A 20,253-nucleotide genomic window follows, 5' to 3' on the forward strand; every position below is an offset into this window, starting at 1 on the left:
AAATGTTTGAAATGCAAGCTCTTGAGCAATGGGGGCTCCCTGAGTTGATGCAGAACAAAACATAAGAAGAGTCTGTTGACTGCCTGAACTTGCCGCATGCTTTTGATACATGATAGCTTGGGCTCAACTGATGTGAGAGCAATCTGTCTCTTTCTGACTTGTCTACTCTTCTCCCTGGATTCGCCAGTACAAATGCATACCGCATGGATTTCCAGTTGCTTGGCATAGTGCAGCATCATTAAATCACTCAGTCACACACTCACACCCCCACACCCCCACACACACCATAAGGTTCAGGAAGTGGTTACTGGAGGCAGGGTTTTAGATTCTGAATTAAGGTAGATCAGCTGCACTGATAGAAGTGGACTTCCCATTCCTTCTTCCCAGAGATGTCTGATCTGGCCACGGTGACACATGCAGGGCCGGTGCCAGACTATTTTGCACCCTAGGCAAGGTGAGCTACTTTCACCCCCCACCCCCCAAAAAAATGCCAACTTTGATTTTTAAGAACATATGTTTCCTGGAAAGAATAAGAAGCACAAAACTTGAAACTGCTACATTTATTTTAAAGTGCAAGAAATACGTCATGCCAATTATAGCAAACAATTTGGAATGGAACGTCTATGGGTCTAAAATGCATTATTTAATAGGAATATCACCTTCAAATCATCGCCCCCAACTTACACACGTGCGCACACATACACTCAGCATCACTCACTCCAAACAAACACACTCATGAACACATGCATTCACTCAAAGACCCCATGCACCACATTCACCCATACATTCTCTCTGTCTCTCTCTTCCGGGTGCGTTCCGGAAGTCCAAATGTGGAGCTGCCCCACCCACCCTACCCCAGCGTCCCTGGCTTCACTTCGGCTGGGCGGGCGCGGGGCGCCATCTCGCCCGCCCAGGCCCAACTGCATCCTCGGGCTGGGCCAGCTCAGCTCACAGCCAACGCGTGTGAGTGCTGCACTGTGCCCGGCACCCCTCTTAGCTTGATGCTCTAGGCGGCTGCCTGAGTGGCCTCTATGGTAGCACCGGCCCTGGACACATGCCTTAGTTACATCCTGGCAGGATCTACACTACTCTTTATGATGGTTTATAAGAGTAGTGACAACTGTTTAGGCCCAGGACACACTCCATATACAGTTTTCAAAATGTTTTCAAAGTGTTATATCCTGCTTGGTGTCGATCTGGCCCCTTTTTGGGATTACTGTAATGCGCTCTATGTGGGGCTGCCTTTGAAGAGTGTTCGGAAACTTCAGCTGGTTCAAAGAGCTGCAGCCAGATTGTTGACCGGGGCTGTTACAGGGATCACACTACTCCCCTGTTAAAACAGCTCCACTGGCTTCCGGTCTGTTTCCGGGCACAATTCAAAGTGATGGTTATGACCAATAAAGCCTTCATCCAGATGCAGTTCATGACAGGAAGTGTACACATTTACTTTATTATTTATGTAAAAGCTGTATGAACCACCTTTTAGGATAAACTCTTACAAGGAAGCATACAAAAGTGTTAAAGCCATGAAATACAATAAAACATTTATCAAATCGAATTAACAATTTAAACAAAATAGCCCTGTACACTGAAGCACCCAATAAAGTCCTAACTCTTTTGTATCATATCAAGAGGGCAGGGCTCCTGCAGCTTTAACTGCTGTGATGCAGAGGGAATTTCACCAGGTGCTGTATGCATACAAATGACACCTGCTGGAATTCCCTTTTCTATGTAACTGTTAAAGATACAGGCGCCCAGTCCTCATTTCCATATGGTCACCCTATTTAGTAGGCCACATGTACTAGGAGTTATTTTTCTGCCAGATGTTTTGAACTTCTGGGCACATCTCACTTTACTAATTTCAAACTGGTTTAACTAAAATGTCTTCCTATAAAGACTCCAGAGAGCTATAGTTTGTATTTGCTTGTTTCCCCCCACCCCCGAGTGCCAAGATCCCATTCCACAACATAGCACTACAATTTAGACAATTAGGAATGGTGTCAGTTAAAGAGGCTTGAAACCAGTTTGAATTGTGGCTGGCAATGTTGGGGTTCATAACTTGAAACCCTACCAGTTGAATTTTGAAGCAAAACGCTTTTCATTTCCAGCATATATAACTCCACAATCTCTTTGGAGATTTCTGAAAGCTCTCTATTTCCCTGTAAGGGAAATATATATCCTTGTCGAAATATACTCTATCCTCAGCCTGCCTCAAGCTGAAATCCTGCATGAAGAGTTTATTTACAATACAAAACTGGCCTGCTGCAGATATGCTCAATCTAAATGTCAAAACCTGCCCCCCCCTCTTATCACGGTAAAAGGACATCTTGTTCAAGGTAAGGACATATTTTTTTAAGTCCGTTTCCTTTCACCAAACAATCAAATGAACTAATTTTGTCCTAATCTGACTTGAACCCTTTGGAGGAGTCAGGATTATCTCATGCACATGCTCTTTAGGAGGTCTGTCCTGGCAGAGAAAGGAATCCCAAGAAGGGGAGGAAGGGAAGAATCACAAATATTACTGTTTTAGATGAGGCCTGAATAAGCAATTCTAAATGTCTTTCCAAGGGGACTCTATATAATTTAATTAGGAGAATGCTACCGGATTAAAACAGTCAGGACTGCCCCAAATTAAGGTGTCTGAATACTGCAACCTGAACCAACATTTTAAGTGTAGAGTGATCTATATATAGCCGGTCAAGTCATGCACACCACCCACAGGAGAAGAGAGTTAGGGATGACTCGCACCAGCATGGCGTAGGGATGTCCCCTTGGACACTGGCTCATGGATCCCAGAGCTGGCCGGACTTGATGCACTGTCAAGTTGGGCAAGCTTGCAATGTCCCACTATCCTGGAAGCCACCATCTTGTGCAGATTTATTAGACCATTTATGCCTGCAATTTTGCGTAAATCATGCTATTTACAGGTGCGATACTGCACGGCATGGTAATTTCCATAAATTGCTTCCTTGCAAAATGGAAAAGTGGGACCTTGCAAGCTCTCGCTGGGCCATCCAATGGCTTGCCCCATGCACTTGCCAGGGTCAGGCCAGTGAGGCAGGGAATTGAAAGGGCAGCTCCTAGCCAACTGGCACTAAATGGAGCACTACCTGTAACTGCCAGGTAAGTTCACAAGGGCCAGATCAATACGTTATGTCAACTCTTTATGAATGTGGAAGGAAAAGCAGGAAATAACACTATGAAAGCAGCATATGGAATGTGGATTCTGCCCCAACAGTTATCAATGCACTTCAATACTGCTATGAAGCAGGAGTTTAACTCTAGCCCTGGGCTCACTGACATAGGAGGAGGCCCAGTGGAGGGCACTTTGTCAATGGCCCGCTCAAATCTAGAACTGGCCTTGACAGGGTGGCCACTTATGGATCTCCCAAAAAGAGGACCTGCCTCACCAAAAAAGAGGACGAAAGAGGACAGTGAATTGCCCAAAATTTGCACATGTGAATTTATTTGTATAGATGAAAACCGAGAAAGCGTTATTATAATTTAACTATAAATACAGTGGAAGTTTTTGACCAGGGGCAGTAGCCAACTGTGTCATTCTGCAAAACCAAATAACACTAATGGAACTCTGCTGAATCTTTCTGTTGTGCAAGTGGTTGCCCATTACACTTGCACAACTGATTGTGCAAGCAGATGCATAATGCATAGGGAAAGAAAGATGACAATGCACTAAATCGGGCTCCTAGAAATTAGCCCTCTCGGAATCCCCAATCTGGCTCCCTGGATTCCCCAAATGGCCATGCCCCCTTTGTCACCCCACCTCATTTCCTCCAACTATTGAGTGGTTTCCTGTTTTATGTGCAGTTCTTTTGGGGTATTCTAAAGGGTTGAACTGCATCTCATAAGTCTTAATGAGTAAATCATTAAGACTTACAAGAGGCAGTTCAACCCTTTATGATGGCATTTTTGGTATGTCGGTCCTCCCTAGGGTTGTTACAAACATCCAACTGGGTCTGTGAGGACAGTGGATGCCCTCACAATTGGCCCTCATGGACCCAGACAAGCACACTGACTTCCCTTTCCCTCCCTGTTTTAATGGTGGCCACCATTAACACAGAGGGGGAGAGTGCAGGATTTCCAGCACCTCTGTAAATTGCGCATTTTCCCCATTTTATTAATGGCGAATGCCATTAGTGTGGAAGGGGAAAATGAGCAGCACTCAGAGCCTCCGGAAATCACACGTTCCCCCCTTTGCACCAACGGGGACCTTAAAGGCCCTATTAATGCAAGGTGTCATGTCTAGACCTGATCCCCCTGGTTTGGAAGAAAGTGTTTCAGGTGATCAATCAGAATCAGACTCTGAAGTAGAGGAGTCGGTGCCAGACACAGGCCAGCCTGTACCAGTGGGGGAGAAAGCTCTCAGGGGCTCTTCACCAGCTGGGAGTGAACCCTCTCCAGAGCTTATCTCCTCAAGGACAAACAATACACAGTCAGTGGGAAGCCAACATTCTTCTGAAGGAGAGAGCATAGGCAGGTTAGCCAAACCTAGAGTATGCCGCAAACTAAAATGGGTGGAGTGAAAGGAAGGCGAGAGAAAGTCGGCCTGGCTCATATCACGTCAGAAGCTGCCTCAGAACTAGTCTCTCTGAAGTTAACATATCTTGGGGAAAGGTCTTTCCATTCTTCTTGAAAGGACAATTGTCTCGCTTAGTTTGCATAGTTTTGCTTAGGGGAAAGAAACATCTCTTCCCTCTTCAGGTGGGAAGAGATGTTTATTGCTTGAATAAAGCTTTGTGGATTACTTAGCAGGCCTTGTTATTGTCTCTCAAGAAGGCAGGAGGTTGTTGAGGAACACGACACAAAGGAAGACGGGGTGGGGGGAGGGAAGCCAGGACGGGAGGTTGCCAAGCACTCAAGAGCTTTGTAAGCACTCAGTGGAGGATCGCAAGGCCCAGACAGCAAGGGCAGGTGGCAGCAGAGGCGGGAAAAGCGTTCGTCAATTTTGCCCATCCCTAGCCCCACCCTGTTTTTCTTGGCCCCACCCACTACTGCAATGCAACCTGCAAAAGCTTCTCTGAAATATTATTGGGTCTTGGGTGGCAAGGGATTCGGCAGCCCTGAGCTATATGCATCAATGGTCCGACTCAGTATACAGCAGCCTCCTATGTTCCTAGTTGCCTGAAATGCTGTTCCAGAAGCAGCCAAGATTTTGGGGGTTGGGGAGGAGAGTAGATTGTGCCTTAGTTCTGCTGATTCCAATAGTATCGTTCTTTCTCAGTTCTGGCAGTCAAGAGTAATTAAGGCAACAGAAGGCGAAGTATGTATTATGCATGTACAGCAACTATGTTTTTTAATCTGAAATATTAAGTTCCTATTTCTTTTTTTAAGAGTATATTAACTTAATGACAGTGCTTAATAGTATGAGATGCTTTAATACCCCAAACAAATACTTAATTTCTGCTTTTCTGCAATTTTGCTAGGATTACATCATGTCAGATTACTTTAAGTCTGCTCTAACCCACTTTGAGAAACACTAATTATTCAGGGATCTTTCATGTTCTTAATGTCACTTTTGCTCTCTCTCTTGTATGCTGCAGATCTGCTGGGAATGTTGGAATATCTGAAGTTTAGACAGGTACGGTAGTCAGGACAATAGCAGAAGTTGCATAGACCTGTTTTGAGATGAAACCAAAATCCCTACCAGTCAGTGACACCCACCACCCCACACAGAGAGACAAACATACACACTGGGAGAGTTCAGTAAAAAAGGTTTCCCCATCCAAAATGTGACCTAGGTCAGATCTACACCAAGCTGGATATAACACTATGGAAGTGGTTTGAAAACAGTATATGGAATGTCTCCTGGGCCCCAAGAGTTGTCAGTGCACTTCAATAAAGCAGTAGTGTAGATCCTGCCATAGCCACATTGAGTCATGGCTGGCTGTAATTTCAGGATGGGCAAGGAATTGATGCTTTCTATCACCAAGGTGCTCCAAACTTCACCTAAAGCTCACCTTGCTCCTGTGTTCTATTGTAATGTGTGTGTGTGTTTTGTTTCGTTCGATGGGAAAACTGTATTTTGAATGAGAAAAGTGCACATTTTTTAAAAAAAGTGCACCTATTTTAAAGTGCACATTTTCCAATCTCAGATGCGTGTTCAGGAGAATGAACGTCCCCTCTCCCCAAATATGTTTGCCTTTGTGTTAATGGTTGGAGGTGAGAATGGGGCAAATTGGAGTGAAAGAACATATGTAAACAAAATGATCATACATCTCTACTGTCATTTTGGGGTCCAAACTTGTCTGTTATGTAGAATCATTAAGTTGGAGGGGATGTCATAGGCTGATCCCCACTCAGTGCAAGAAATCCAATGCTCAAGAATCTCCAAGAGGCAGCTGTCCAACTTTCCTTGAAGTCTTCCAGCCTGGGAAAGCCCGCCACCCTTCAAAATAATTGGTTCCTTTGTCAAACTGCCCTTTCCGTAAAGAAAGAGGTCTCTGCCCAGCCTTGCATTAACCCTGTATTATTAGCACCTTCCATGGAGCAAGACATCTGTATAATTTTGTCACACTTTCGCCATCATTTCACACCACAACGTTCATCTCTAAAGATATGCATGAAGCTCATATGTATGTATGTATGTATGTATGTATGTATGTATGTATGTATGTATTATTTTAGTAGTCTAAATGATTACAGAGAAGCAATTAGACTTGCCAAAGTATCTAGATAATTCTGGTGATTTCTCTGTTTTCCTGGCAGATTGAGCATGTGAAGGCTTTAGGTTAGGGATGGATGAACTCTTCTCCTCTCCTGCACCATACCCTTGTGAGCCACCATTTTGCAGAAAGCCACGGGGAAGCTTTTTATGTAAAAATTATTTATTTATTAATTAAAAAGTTTATATCCTGCCCTATACCACAAAGATCTCAGGGCCATTTTGTGCAAAATGGGGGTCATCTTATTAAGAACAACAAAAGGAACTGTTTTTCTGAAGAAGTCAAAATATATGACAGAACAGGACAAAAACCAGATGCCTGTAATCTGACTTGTATAAAACAATCTGACTTGTACAATAATGTGTTTCACACAGTGTCCTCTTTAGCATTGTTGTTTTGTTTGTTTGTTTGTTTCGGTCATCTTATTAAACCATATATGCCTGCAAATTAGCATAAATGGCACTATTTATGGACACCATTTTGCTCAAGACAGTGTTTTACATAAAACGCTCACCCATGGTTTTCTGCAAAATGGCAGCTTGTGGATAACCGGGATCCCTGAACCTGACCGACTCAGCACACACCAAGTCGGGCAAGCCTTGGGGTCCATGGTCTGGCATATGGGGAGGAGGCAAGAAGATTTCCAGATTTCCACAACATCCCTACTTTAGGTAGCAAGACACTGTCCTATTCGAAGGAGATTAAAAAGCCGCAGCTTCCTACAAACAAAGGTTGGTTTCACCCAAAACAACTTGGAGGTATCTTTTCGGATTTGAAACAACCACCTCTCCATATAAGTGTCTGAGACTGGCAAAGTGCATCATGGACGAAATTAATGCAAAAGTAGACTGGCTGTAAAAGGGAGATCGCAGAGCTTAGTTCTTCAGCGTCTGAAACAAACTAATCCATTTGCAAAGAAATTCAGTGGCTCTATTTTCATTCCATCTGATAAACAGCTGCATTCCTAAATCTTTCAGAGAGAAGGTCTTAAACATTCAACCCAGCCCGTTAGCTTAATTGCATATGAAAACGTCTAAGCCTCAGCAAATTTTGTGGAGAATCCCTAAAAAGAACCAAGAGTAGCAACTGCTATAAACCTATGCGCCTTGTTATTGTCATAACTCTCTGAAGAGCCACAGCCATATTTCTGTCTGGAGTGGGGGGACACAAACTTTCTTCTACCAATCATGTCACTGAGGAATGTCCCAGGACACCGATTATTATGTAATATTCAAAGTAATGCAATTTGGGTGTAGGCTAATATTGGTTCAATGCCTGTAGCAGTTATTCCTCTTTCCTGCAGCATTTTCCCATCCGTGTCTTTCAGAAGTTTATTCATTAGAAGCAGCTGAGGTATTTACTACTATTGCATAGCTTATGCATTGAATCAGACAGTTGGAATAAACCAAACTGCATAACTTGTGAACCACCATGGAGAATGCAGTCCACCAGCAATGTATAATGGCTCATCAGGGACTTGCCCAAGCCAGGAGATGAATGGCATCAGTCAGGAATCAAGGCAGTCGATAAAAGCAGGGTCTTCAGGCAAACTTGGGGTCAAATACAGCGGGGCAATTCAAGGGAGACTTTGGTCTAATGTATACCTGCAGGACTGCTGGGACCCTGGGGGGGGGATCTCAGGCTTTACAGCTTCTAGGATTGTCCCCCAGGGTCCACACGCCATCCTGGAAGTCAAGAGGAATGTTCCTGGTGTGACTTTTTTTTAAGAAGGGAGGAGTTTGCGCAATTGGGCAGGCACGATCCTGCACCAAACTTAAGGGGTGTGTGTGTGTGTGTGTGTTTTAAAATTAAAACCTGGTGCTCCAACATGCTGAGAGCCATCCCAGAGATAGCAAAAATGCTGCCCCCCACCCCTGATGGGCTTGAAGCCCCCGTGCACAGCTCTGTGCCCATTTGAAGAGCCCTGCTATTCACGGGGAGGAGAGAGACCTGGGAGCCCATGCCATACCACCTGCGGTCCCTGGGGTTGTCCCAGGACTGTGATAAAAATTGGGATAAGTGGAGTCCCAGTTATCCTGGGACAAATAAGAGGTCGTCCCTGGTTGACCCTGGGATCAGCTGTGCATCGTTTGGATGCACAGGGAGGACCTCAATAAATGGCTTCGGCTATTGGGCGGTATAGAAATGTAATAAATAAATAAATAAATAAAATGGCTGGTGTAGACCCAGCCCTTGTTCCAGAAGCAATGTCTTTGCAGGGTTCCAGGTGTCCATAGCACAGGAGGTGAGGCAAATAACCAGTGTGGTGTAGTGGTTAGAGCACTGGATGGGAAGAAAGTTCCACTGTTAGGCTGCCACCACAGAGAAGGCCCTAAATTTGTGATGGGAACCTCTCTTCATGATGGGACATACAGAGGGCAGATTCGAAGCAGATTTGAAAGAGGAGCCAAGTTTTTAGGAGAGGAGGCTCTGGGCCAGCACATCAGAGACTGCATGCCAGCAGAGGACAGGATCATGACCCAAAGTTGGTGGGCTCACCAGAGTTGGCAGGGCCACTGCACTGCTAGCATGTAGCACAGCGTGATTGTCCAGATCCCATTCAAACTCATTCTCTCTCTCTCTCTCTCTCTCTCTCTCTCTCTCTCTCTCTCTCTCTCTCTCTCTAACTCTCCCTCCCTCCCTCTTTTACACAGCTCTCTCTCTCTCTCTCTCTCTCTCTCTCTCTCTCTCTCTCTCTCTCACACACACACACACACACACACACACACACACACACACACACACACATAAAACACACAGCCCACAATCTTCCCTACTGAAAATGACCCTCCCCACCCACAAATGCTGCAATGGGGCATGGGGGGAGCAGGGAAAATCTCTCATCTCTAATCAGCTACTGATCGTAGATAAGAGATTTTGGTCTGGGGAGAGAGAGGGAAGCTGGAGATGAAGCTGGATGGCCTGATGGGCCCCATCTGGTTCATGGACCAGAGGGTTCCCATCTCTTGTAAATGACTTTGGTCATCTGATTCATTTTACAGGGGCCATCTTTTGAACTGAACATGGACGAACATCACATTCTAGGGGTGTGCACGGACCTCCCGCTCCGTTTCTCTTCCAGATCCGCAATTTGCAGATCGGGCCGCTTTGCTCCGCCCCCGCTCCGCCTATGTCCGCTCCGCTCCGCTGCGGAGCTCCGGATCCGGATCGGAGCTCCGTTTCCCCCCCCCCCATAGGCTTGCATTAAGCTAAAAAAGTATACAACTTTTTTCTGTTAAAGTTAGAAACCTCAAGTTTGGCACCATGACACCTCATGGAGGTATACACATGCACGCCAAGACTCAAGGCAGTCTCATCATCCCCTGATTTTGGGGGAATTTATGAAAATTGGGCACCCCATTCACACCCCTTTCGATAGCTCTGTCAATGTGCATGTTAAAAACCTCAAACTTGCCACCATGATAGCTTATCCAGGGATACACATGCATGCCCAGACTCAAGGCAGTCCCATCATCCCCTGATTTTGGGGGAATTTATGAAAATCGGGCACGCCATTCACACCCCTTTCGATAGCTCCGTCAATGTGCACGTTAAAAACCTCAAACTCGCCACCATGATAGCTTATCCAGGGATACACATGCACGCCCAGACTCAAGGCAGTCTCATCATCCCCTGATTTTTGGGGAATTTATGAAAATCGGGCACGCCATTCACACCCCTTTCGATAGCTCCGTCAATGTGCACGTTAAAAACCTCAAACTCGCCACCATGATAGCTTATCCAGGGATACACATGCATGCCCAGACTCAAGGCAGTCTCATCATCCCCTGATTTTTGGGGAATTTATGAAAATCGGGCACCCCATTCACACCCCTTTCCATAGCTCCGTCAATGTGCATGTTAAAAACCTCAAACTCACCACCATGATAGCTTATCCAGGGATACAACTCAAGGCAGTCCCATCATCCCCTGATTTTTGGGGAATTTATGAAAATCGGGCACCCCATTCACACCCCTTTCGATAGCTCCGTCAATGTGCACGTTAAAAACCTCAAACTCGCCACCATGATAGCTTATCCAGGGATACACATGCACACCCAGACTCAAGGCAGTCCCATCATCCCCTGATGTTTGGGGAATTTATGAAAATAGGGCACCCCATTTGCAGACGTGGACTGTTCTCTAACATTTGGACAGATAAAAAAAGGGAAGTGGGCACACTCACAGATGCCATCTAGACCCACAATCATGCCAAGGTACAAGGCAATCCCATCATCCCCTGATTTTTGGTGGGGCTTAAACCTGCAGACAGCTCAATGGGGCCATTTCAAAGGAAATCCCAACATGCCATGAATTGGGGAGTAGAGATCATCAACCTAAATGTATCTTCTTCCACACTTGAAAAATGGTTTTGGAACTTCCAAAACTCTAAGTGAGCACAGGAAGGACTTCTCCCCTGAGTCAAAGCCAGACACAAACCATCCCTGCGAGGCGGGCAGGGGAGGAGGGAGGGAAGGCAGGCAGGCAGCAGACATTTCTGGGGGCATAAGGAAGTGAGCCAAGGATAAGCTAGTAATGCATATAAAATGGAATAAATAAATAAATAAATAAATAAATAAATAAACAAACAAAGGAGGGGTGGAATTAAAAGCAGCAGTGTTGCTGAATAAACAACAAGAAGAACTTTTTAAAAAGGGCTATATCTGTCTTTTACCAGTAATAAGGGGGTGGGTGGGTGGACGTGTCCAGATGGGGAATCATCGGCCAATTTAACTGGTCCTGTCTAAGAACCAGTCTTTTAAGAAGCAAACGCTCACTTCAACTCATGATAGGCGTTGCTCCACCGGGTTACTTTCTTTGGAGGGCTCTGATGGCCCTCCAAGTACAGGAGAGAGTGAGGGCACGTCCACATGCCCTAGGGGAGCTCATCCCCTTGCACCACATCTTTTCAGTTGTTCCCCAAAGTTAGGGTGGGTAGCAGTGGTGTTTTTCTATCTCTTATTATTGGCTTAGTATATGATTTCATGTTGTGTTTGTGCATTTGGTGGAGCTACTGTTTTAAAAAAAACACTGGGAAAACTCCGTTCAGAGTAGAAAGAGAAATTTCCCAGAATCCCAAGTTACCCGTTTTGCCTATCCCCACCTCCAACTTTGGGATCATGTGATCATGCCCGGGAGTTGACTCTGCCCCTCAGCAATCGAAAAGGTAATCTTTTTCCCGCCTTTACCCTACTTTTTAAAAAATTCTAGCAAGCGAACCACATCACGCAGAGAGCTGAGAGTAGGCTCAAAATGACGCCCAGCCATGACTCTCTAAGCACAAGAAGTTTCAGAAAGATAGCTTCAAAAACAACACAGTTATCCTTTTTTCTTTTCCGCAATGCAATCCTATGGGCAAAATGTTTCAAAATGGCGATCGGATCGGGCCGCAGAAAGAGAAGCGCTCCGAAAATGGGCGCTTCTCTTCGCCTTGCTTCTAGGGGTTCCCGGTCCTCTTCTACTCCGCCTCTGGGCAAGGCAGAGCAGGCCAATTCGCTTCTGCTTCTACGCTTCTAATCGGAGCGGAGCACATACCTATCACATTCTTTCATTCTCTCCCGAACGACAGGCAAAGGCCTTTTTTAAACACACTCCCTTCACGAAGAGTAAATGCGGCTTTGCCAGCTTTCCTTTTATGCTCTTCAGTTGTTATTCTGAGAAAGCCCCTGTTGCTATTTACACCTGAGGAGTGGTGCAGTGATCAAATTGAAGGAACTCTTTGCCTATGGCTTTTGGCAGCTGAGATGTATAACTACAGGATTCTTCTCAAGCATCAGTTGATGATTATCGCACTGTGGAGAAGAGTGTGGGCATTTAAAAAGCCCTTTGGCCTCTTCTCCCATAGTTGAAATTGGGTGGCTTTGTGTCCTCTTTTATAGAGGACAGTCCTTTATTTGCTGCCAGGGGGCTATCTCCTATTTGAAACCAGTCCAACTCTGTTTTAAAGATAAAGAATGGTTATTATCTGAAGATCAGGCAGGGTTACAGTCTTCCACATAGTGTTAGATGGACCGGGCTGTAATATATATACATATATATTTAAAAATGCATATATAAACATTAGCACTTGCAAAATTTATGCAAGTTTACATCCTCTTGCAGATTTTTCTTCTTTTTTTGGTGATGCATGTCCTCTTTTTTTTTTTTACAATGCATAAGTGGCCACCAGAGAAAGCATCCCTGAGAGATGGTTGTCCAGCTGCCTCTTGAATGACTCTAGTGTAGGAGAGCCCACAACCTCCCTACGTAACTGGTTCCATTGTCGTACTGCTCTAACAGTCAGGAAGTTTTTCCTGATGTCCAGCTGGAATCTGGCTTCCTTTAACTTGAGCCTGTTACTCTATGTCCTGCACTCTGGGAGGATCAAGAAGAGATCCTGGCCCTCCTCTGTGTGACAACCTTTTAAGTATTTGAAGAGTGCTATCATGTCTCCCCTCAATCTTCTCTTCTCCAGGCTAAACATGCCCAGTTCTTTCAGTTCAAACACTGTTTGGCTGTATTTCCCACCAAGTTCGCTAAACTAAAGATTTTGTAAAACGTTATTGTATTGCATTTTTCCTGGGGCAAGTGTGTGTGTGTGTGTGTTTACAGCATCACACCTCCTCTGGTGTGGATGATGGAGATCAGAATTTAAGGAAGCTCTATAGGAACTTGGAATTTAAAGTATTGTATCATTTTCATACCAGGTTTATTTGTTTTAATGTTGTGTACACTGGGATCCCTTGTGGATGAAACACAGTTGATGCATTTTAGAAATGAATAAAATTAATTAATAAAAAACATTGATTTATAGTGCCTGAAAGCTGGAGGGAAGCTACTAATTAATCTAGTTCTCAAAAATAGCATTGATTCTAATTCATCCTATAGCTAAAATGGGACTGATCCAGCCAATGTTATGCACTCTGAAGTTCCATTTATTTCAGTGGCTAAAACAGGCACTTGCTTAAAAATTCCAGTTGCTTAGTTCTGGCTGGAATGTGCCTATCCGTTATGAACCAGTTTGCCTTTATTAAGGGAAATGCAATTGAAATTGTTGCATCCTGTTTCACGTACATTTTCTTCCCGTAGCAAAGTTTCTTTAGAGAAAAGAGGATGTAGGAGAAGAGCCTCAGCTGATTTATGAAATAAACTATTCTTCTTCTTCTTCTTCTTCTTCTTCTTCTTCTTCTTCTTCTTCTTCTTCTTCTTCTTCTGAGAGAGAGAGAGAGAGAGAGAGAGAGAGAGAGAGAGAGAGTGAGAACAAAATTTATTAAGGTCACTTGAAAATATACCACTCTGAATGTGAGTACAGTTACTTCATTAGATAGAAATGGTGGGGCAGGAAGGCAGGGTTGTGGGAAAAAGACCTTTATAATTCAAACAATAAAAACTCTTCAGCATGTTAGGAAGTAACCAAGAAATTCAGCCTTGACTTCCTTCCTCTGCTTCCTACTTGCTCTCCAGAGCAAGTTCCCTCCTGGAACATGTCTTTTTCCCCCTGATACTTCCCTTTATCCTTCTCATCGTGGGCTTGCATAACATTATAACTACAGAGTAGTTAGGAAAGTGTATATTTCTGTTCCTGCTGATGTGGACATTTCAGTTTGAATAAGAGTATATATTCCTTGATGATGAAAAATGAATTAGAGAGAGTTGCAAGCCAGGCCCTGGGCTCTACATCATGCATCTGTGTATGTATCACCCACTAGCCTAATTTGACTCACACTAGGAGTTCAATAACCAACAGCGATTTTTGTTTAGCAAAAATTCCATTGTTGCAAGTATGTGCAATGGGTGTTTCCCAAAACACAGACCCCTACCACAAAAGCCATATGGGCAGATAAAAGACAAATAGTGTGTGTGTGTGTGTGTGTGTGTGTGTGTGTGTGCATCTATGTTCTTAAAAAACACTCTACAAGGACACCTTCTGGCCTCTAAAGCAAGTAGGATGCAGAGTTCATCCAGGTTTCTGCTTTTGTTTTGCTTTTTAAAATGGAGATCAATGTGCAATAACCTTAGGGTCTTGCTACCACACCAGCAATAAAGAGGTAAGACTCGTGATCTGGGTTAACTGGAACCATGTTTATCGTTATGTTGAGATGCGCAGCAAGAACAACCTAAGCAATGCAGTATATAGGGCCTTGCTAGACCTACCTGAAAATCCGGGCGTGTGGAGGGGCCAGCCTGCGCTACAAGTAGCGCGGGCTGTCACTCCCACACATCAGATGCGACGGGGTAAAGGAAAGCCCCGTCGTGTCGGCCATTTTGTTTAATATCTTAAAGGGGCCAGGTGTGCAGGAGCGCACCAGCCAATAAGGCAGGCACTTTTTTTTTAAAAAAAAGCATTCCTCGCTCCCCCCCTGCCCCAATTTCACCACTCTGGCCGTGATTCCCCCCTGCGATCTCTGATTCCCTCCCACCTGCGATCTCTGATCCCCCCAACCACAATCTCCGATTCCCCCAACCGTGATCTCCAATCCCCTCCCAACCGCGATCTCCGATTCCCCCCATCCCCCCTGGCTCCAATTCCCCCCATCTCCCCACCCTGCCCTGATGGCCGCAGCGCTCCTGTGGAGCGGTGCACGCCCTCCGCCGCTTTCCCCAGCTACTTGGAGGAAAGTGTTAGCCAGGAAAAGCGGCAGACATGCCCACAGTCTGGGGCTTAGCTTGAGACCACGGGAAATACTGGGCCACAAGTGGTGCTAGTTACCCCAGGGCCAGGGAGGTTTGACCCCTGCCTGAGCCCAGGATCCCCTGTGCATCATCTGGATGCACAGGGATGAGCCCGGGCCTCATGCCAGGCTAACCCGTCATCTAGCAAGGCCCATAGTCAAGGAGGAAGTCCATTCTCCGACTTCCCCTTCCTATGTCACCTCACCTAAGTGAGCCTACCCTGTTCCGGACTAGAGGCCACTGGTCACACCTATAGCTTTTGAAGGAGGTGTTCCAGTGTCACTAGCCTCCCAAGTGCCACAGCTTTTGGTGTGTGATTTAGTTAAGAATAAAAGGGGACCATTTCTGGGGATGGGTGAACGAGCAATGTTTGAGCTAACCAGGATTCTCCGAACATCATCTTATGCTCATCATGGGTCCGATTCCCATTCACAGTTGCAATCGCTTGTCACTCTGGGCAACTGGGCAACTTGTGCAAATTGAGCAGCATTTGAATGGGAGATTTGCACAAATTCCCCCTGATTTGTGCAAATTTCCAAATTTGTACAAGTTTCCTCCATAAAATAAAGTGGGGCTAAATCAGGCTATGGAGGAAATTTATGCGAATTAGGAAATTTGTGCAAATTGAACTGGGAATCAGGAATGAGATGAACGTGAACACATATTTGTTAATTTGCTTGTGTTTGGGGCTTCAAACAGGGTAAGCAAAAAAGACATTCTTATACATCCTTAGTCCTTTCCTTGTCCCTAGAGCAATAAAGCCAAAGCTGGGGAAAATTAAAGTACTGGATGGCCACCCAGTCAACCTCCCTGGGTTGCATGCCAGTAGTGGCTAAGGTCACCCCTCTCTCACACACCCCATTCTCTCTCTCTCTCTCTCTCTCTCTCTCTCTCTCTCTCTCTCACACACACACACACACACACACACACATCTTTATAGCACTACCTTCTTAGCTGATCCATGAAAATCAATGGGATGAAGGACATTTTTGCTAATCAGCGCTGGAAGAAGCTCCCTTTTAAGAACATAAGAACAGCCTTGCTGCTGGATCAGACCAAGGGTCCATCTAGTCCAGCACTCTGCTCACACAGTGGCCAAGCAGCTGTCAACCAGGGACTCATAAGCAGAACCCAGGTGCAACAATACCTTTTCACCCATGTTCCACCAGGTTTCTGTAATGTCCACTATGCCCAGGTTCTCCTTTGAATCCAAGCACTTCAATTGTCCAATTTTGACTCAGAGGCTTCTAACATTTGCATAGAAACACCTATACACACAGTGTCTTCCCCCCAGATATCTCTGGTGTGTCCCCTTTTCACTGTTGCACTTCAGCCTCTGATTGGGTATCATGTTCTATCCTGTATTCATGGCCTATTTGCTCCCCTTCTACATTGAGACAATTAAAAGCATTTTCATATTTGTCTCCTTCAGATGATTTAACCCAAACTGGATGCTTCCCAGCTTCTGTCGACCTTCCCCCAGGATTTAGTTTCCCAGTCCTGAACAGGGAAAAGGTCTCATCTCCAATAAGCTGCTGATCAGATATAAGACCTTTTGCCTTGGGGCCAGTCAGGGGCTTAGGGAATATGCCCAGATTTTCTCTATGCTTGTCCCAAGACTGAGCGTCCATTTTAGGGTATCCTGCCATGACACAGGCTCTGAACAACAGGCCCAGCCGCGGACACTCCCTGCTCAAACCAAGCACCACCGCTTGATATACCTGAGGTGAGGGACAAACACAGCCTTTCTCCAAACTATGTGGAGAAAGGGGTTAAATGGAGAAGGATTTCAATAATAAAATAATGCGCTGTGAATTATATGTGCTGAGGTGAAGTATTGTCAGAGTGGGTGTTAAATTAATAAACTTCAGATGATAAATGCCAAACAGACATGTGGGATTTTTGTGGTAGTTAAAACAAAATAATTAAAATTTATTTTAAAAGTTCACAAGCTTTCTTTCAAAATAAAATATTTAAAAACCTTTTTGAAACCTCTCATGAAATCCTTTCACCCATTCACATACATGCTTTCCTGTCACACACACATTCACTCTTGAATTTTATTATCAGTGCTGTTTATTTTACACTATCTGCACACCCCACTCAAAAGACACCACTCTCTATACTGAACCTCAAACTCTCCAGAACCCAAGTACTCTACACACAGAGAGCTCAAGCACTAAAGGCTAAAGTCTCTAAGGGCCTTGCTAGACCTACCACGTAATCCAGTGGGGAGTAGGGGCGACGGCACACTACAGCTAGCGCGCGCCATCACCCTTTTCCAGACGTAACATGTGATGGGGCAAGGGAAAGCCCCGTCGCGTCTGGCATTTTTTTTTCACTTAAAGGGCCATGTGCGCAGGAGCACAACGCCGAAAAAGGTAGGGGTTTTTTTTTAAAAAAAATAAAGGCTCCCCTGCTCCCCCCTGTCCCTGATTTCCCCCCACAATGCCTGATGCCCCCCTTCCCGCTCGCTCTCCCATCCTCCCCCCTGTCCACCAGGCCCTGTCACCGTCCGCCAGGTCCTGTCCCCATCCGCCAGGCCCGTCCCCGTCCTTCTTCCCCCCCATCCGCCAGGCCCTGTCCCTGTCCGCCAGGCCCATTCCCGTCCTTCTTCCCCCCGTCCGCTATGCCCGCCCCTGCTCGCCATGCCCGCTTGTCATGCCCGTCCCCCGTCCCTGCTCATCATGCCTGCCCCCTGCCCGCTCATCATGTCAGATGACCCCATCCGTGATTTCCATCCCCGGCCCAATGGGCACAGCGCTCCTATGGAGTGCTGTGCCCAGTCCGTGGCTTCTCCCAGCTACTCCCGAGTAAGCGAGCAGCTGGGAAAAGCCACGGACCCTGCTAGACCTCAGGCTGGGGCTGCGGAAAAGCCGGGCCATAACCAAATCTGCTTATCCCGGTTCAAGTGAGGACTTAGCCCAGCCTGACTCCGGTATCCTCTGTGCATCAGCTGGATGCACAGGAGGGAGACCGGGCCTCACACCGCGCTAACTCTTCGTCTAGCAATGGCCTAAGAGTACCTAAAAGTCTCTCTCAATTCCCTCAGTCATTCCCTTATATATCACTCGTCCCCCCTCCTCAGACATTCTAACTCCACCCACTCAGGTCAACATTCTAAGCACCACAGGCTTACCAATACAGACATACATTAATTATTATTATTATTATTATTATTATTATTATTATTATTATTATTATTTATATAGCACCATGACTTGTGGGGTGTAATGCCACATATCCCCAATCACCATAAATGTCCTCCAGTGACCCCTCCATTGTTCTCCTATTGCTCTTCCTTTCCCCCAGTAACCAGACTATTGAAATACAGTTAAATACATACTTTTTTGTATGTTTTGCACCCTACAATATGCACTTCTATATGCATTTTACATTGCAATATGCATTTTTGTTCACGCTTTGTCAGAAAGTTTTGTACACATTTTGGCATGTTGTTGTTTTTTGAGCCAAGAACTAAATTGCAAAATTTGGAGCACTGGCTAATATAAAGAAGAACTGTGTTTGATCTACAAATTGGTTTAGAGAATGTGAATCAGGTGAGTTTGCTTAATTATGCAGATCTACTACTACTACTTCTAGGGAAAGTTGACGTAATCATTTCATGTTTATAAAAGCAACTACACACCTGTGTCCCCATTGCTTGGATCTTTGGAAAAGCCTTTGTTTTGTGTCTGGTCAGTGCAGGCTTTCAAGATAAAGGCCAGGAAATCAGTAGCCTCAAGCTACAGTCAGCAATAGTTAAGGGTCTATGACCACCTGCTGTCCAAGTGTCACCTTTTATACTGGTTACCCAGCATGTGGTGCTAATTTAAAAAGAGCATCTCTTTTACGGCACTCAGCTTGCATTGAGTAGTCGACATATGAAGTCTGCTAGCTTGGCCAATTCTAAACCATCCGTTAAAGGCCGAGTGCTCTGTCCAGGCCAGGGGTTCAGCAAACAATGATTAAAGAGCTGGGGACATTCACTATTTCCATCTCTGTTTTGGAATTTCAAAGAGATTCACACTTATTTGTGAACAACTATCATTGTAAATTTGTATTGTGGGTTTGGACTGGGGGCATGTGATTGTTGTTGGTTTGGAGTGGGGGCACTCTCTAAACTTTTCAGAATAAGAGTGGGGTATATAAACATAATACATCACCCTTTTACCAGAGAGCCACTGTGATGTTGTGAATAGAACTTGGCTAGGAAGAATCCCAATTCACCCCAATTCATTGAGATAATTTCACCTAGTACAGACATTTTGCCTGAATCCAACTCATTGAGATAATTTCACCTAGTACAGACATTTGCCTGAATCCAACTCATTGAGATAATTTCACCTAGTACAGACATTTGACTGAATCCAACTCATTGAGATAATTTCACCTAGTACAGACATTTTGCCTGAATCCAACTCATTGAGATAATCCCAACTCATTGAGATAATTTTGCCTAGTACAGACATTTGCCTGAATGCATGCGGGTTTACATAGTAGAGGGATGGAGCCGTGCATGGTGGCTCCACCTCCTACATCTCTGGTCATGCTGGCCCTGCCCACCTCAATTCAGACCTTGCTATGTTGAACCATCAAGGTCTGAAAAGGAGGGATGTGTGAATCCATAAACCATGAGCTCACCAAAGTTCTCTAAATCCCATTTTCTTTTCTTTTTGCATGGAAATCCATGCATATATGTGTGTGTGTGTGTGTGTGTGTGTGTGTGTGTGTGTGTGTGTGTGTGTTTTCCCTTGTGGATGCATCAATCATGCACATTTTTGCATGCATTCTTCTCCCATTGATAGCAGCATATTTGTATGCATTTTTCAGAAGTACACATTTTTTTCATGTGCATTTCTCAAATGTGTACATTCTGTTGAATGTATTTTTTAAAAAAAATTCAGAAAAGCATGGACTT

Source organism: Elgaria multicarinata, chromosome 14 (genome assembly GCF_023053635.1).
Source record: "Elgaria multicarinata webbii isolate HBS135686 ecotype San Diego chromosome 14, rElgMul1.1.pri, whole genome shotgun sequence".
Taxonomy (NCBI): domain Eukaryota; kingdom Metazoa; phylum Chordata; class Lepidosauria; order Squamata; family Anguidae; genus Elgaria; species Elgaria multicarinata.